Below are 2,788 nucleotides of genomic sequence, written 5' to 3' on the forward strand. Positions count from 1 at the left end.
GCATTGCTTTTTTTTCAACAAAGATCTTGTGTGATCTGTTTGTATTCTGAGTTGGGGATCACTCTCAGCTACTACCACACTAAATGTCAGCACAATATCTGTAAAATGGACTGAGCTATAGCCATTTATGTGTGTGGCAGCCATCTTCAACTGGTTTGACTCTATGTCCAATTGTTACTTTCTGGAAGTTTCATTAAATTTGTGAGTTATTTTGCTAACAGACACATTTTTTTTTTTGTCCAGTAGGTCTGCTATTCTTCTCAAAATCCTGTTTTCAAGACCTGAAACATGAATTTAAACCAGGGGTGTCAGACTCCAGGCCTCGAGGCTCCGCTGTTCTGGGAGTTATAGGGTTTTCTGCTCCAACACACCTGATTCAAACGGTTTAATCACCTCCTCACCAAATCATCAGGTTCTCCAGGAGCACAGCAACAAGTCGTCCATTTAGAGCAGGTGTTTTAAAGCAAGAACACGTTTAAAACATGCAGGACAGCGTCCCCCATCGAGGAATGGAGTTTGACACCCCTGATTTAAAGCATTCGGTTCCAATCTTTGTCCATGTGTTCTGTATGATGTAAGGAGGATGTCTCGGTTTTTAACCAGAGTTTATTCATAAACCAAACATGTTCGGCTTCGCAGTTCTGTTGATTTGTAGCTTGTAATTAAATGTAAAATACGGCGAGACAATGGGCACAATACGCTGCGTGACGGTGTTAATTAAACGGACTGAAGTGCTTATTAAAACTGGAAATTAAACGAGAACGCAGCAGTCAAACATAAAAAAATAAATAAATATAGTTTTTAATTAGTTGTTATGATGATTAAAGTGTGATAACCTTGCCTGTGTTTGCCATGTCTTGACTCTTGCCAGTAATTATCATTCTCGTCACCTGTGTCCTCAGCTAATTACCTCCCCTACACCTGGGCTGGGCCCTATATATTCTCCTTCTCTGCTCTCCTCCAGTGCCAGATTATGAAAGCCCAACAGCAAGTAATTCTCCAGCGTTCACGGACTGACTTCTTGTGCCTCGACCCTGCTCTTGCCTTTTGGATTTTTCCCTTCGCCTTGCCCCTGTCGGATACTTGCTGGTTTTCGGATTTCTGGACATCGACCCCTGCCTGTGACCTGGATTTGGATTTCTCGCCTGCCCCACTGGTACCGTTGCCTGATTCTGGATCTCCCGGCTTCGACCCCCGCCCGTCTGACCAAGAGTTGCGTTCTGCTCCCGCGGCCTACCTTTCGGAGACGCTGGTTCTTACATCCGTTCCTGGACTTTGTTCTGCCGCTACCCTGCGAGGATCGTGTCTCGGTTCTCCTCACACCATCATCCAGGTCAGTGTAACCTTCTCAGTCTGTGGTTACTTCCTGGTTTACGTGAGGATAACAAAACTATCTTGTCTCTTCTCAGTGCGGCGATCAGAGGCCCTCCTGCTACGCTTAGCATTCTCCTCGCTGTTCAATAAAGACAAGTTAACTGTCGACTCCTGTGTTTGGGCTGAAATTTCGGGTCCGCTAACCGACTCTTGTCATAAAGAGTTACGAGATGACTGAAGGCCTCTTCAAGATGGCTTTGGAGCACATGGAAAAATCGGGAAGAATGTGAAGAAAAACAAAGCAGAAGGAGATTCATCTTTCGTCATGTATGTAATTATCTGTCCTCCTCCTCTTCCTCTTTATATTCTTCTGTTAATGTGTGTGTGAAAGAGGAAAACAAACACACACACTGCATCACCAAACACCCCTGATCCTCTGTTCGTACACAGGTCGGTGTTAGAAACAACGTCACAGGGCCACATACAGGCGGGTCGCAGTGAATCCAGTGTTTTCGGGTCGTTCTTCGTTGTTTCCATGTGAATGAAGATGTTTCCAGAAACGGTGCCGCGTTCACGAGGAGATTTTCAGAAACGAACAAGAAAACTGTTGGACCCTAACAAGCTCACACCTCGGGTAACAAAAACGAAACATCTGAAATTATTAAAGTTTGTTTTAAAAAGGAGGAAATTTAGTTGTAGAGCACAAAATCCTCGTGTTAGTTCCTTTTAAAGTCATAGATTTACTAACCTGTGCAGAAAATGTTGTATTCTTGTTCTTTTTATCAGTGAACAAAAATTTTGATTTTTTAATCTGGTTCCTTCACTTTAGCTGACAAACATTTTAGCCATTTAAGCCTTTTTAATGAAAACTTTTAACCTCAATATTCAGAATCCTCAACTTCTAGGTCTCCATTTTGCCTGAAACCATGATATTCTGTCGTCTTGGGTCTGTGTTTTCTTTTTAGGAGGAGGCCACACATCACGACGGCAGCAGGATTCACCACAAGTTGAGATCCGTCGCTGCGTTCAGGTACGCAACACTTTCAAGCACAGATGCACGTAAACATCCCACACAGGCCGCGGCGCTATCTTTCAACTGGTCCTCGTCCAAACATCCTCTGAGAGGCGAGGCAAGAGACAGTGTGGCGAGAGGCTCGAACCGTGACCGGCGTCTGACAGCACAGCTACGGGTCAGTCTGCACAGAGACAGACGGGTGGGGGGGGACGACCGGGGTCTGCTGCCGACGACGTTAATGACCCAAAGAGAAAAGGAACGAGAAAACAAAAGGCTGCTGCTCGGGGGGGGGGGTTCCTTCCTTCCTTCCTTCCTTCCTTCTGATTGGACTTCAGTTCTTCTGACATCAGGATTGATTGAAAAGTCCACTAATTATCTCTGGTTTTGTTTGTTTTACCTGCTCCATGTGAGGCGAAAGTTTTACATCTCGATTACAAGACAAGCTCGGTCTAAAACACT

At 44.8% G+C, this 2,788-nt stretch overlaps 1 long non-coding RNA gene across 1 annotated transcript; it reads left to right on the forward strand.

The window, feature by feature from the left end:
• The first annotated feature begins 877 nt into the window (after positions 1 to 877).
• LOC112450633 lies at positions 878 to 1,482 on the forward strand. The gene is made up of 2 exons (XR_003039307.2): positions 878 to 1,333; positions 1,410 to 1,482. It is a non-coding gene; the product is annotated as an uncharacterized LOC112450633 (long non-coding RNA).
• The last annotated feature ends 1,306 nt before the right edge of the window (positions 1,483 to 2,788 follow it).

The sequence above is a fragment of the Kryptolebias marmoratus genome, linkage group LG13 (assembly GCF_001649575.2).
Source record: "Kryptolebias marmoratus isolate JLee-2015 linkage group LG13, ASM164957v2, whole genome shotgun sequence".
NCBI classification, from domain to species: domain Eukaryota; kingdom Metazoa; phylum Chordata; class Actinopteri; order Cyprinodontiformes; family Rivulidae; genus Kryptolebias; species Kryptolebias marmoratus.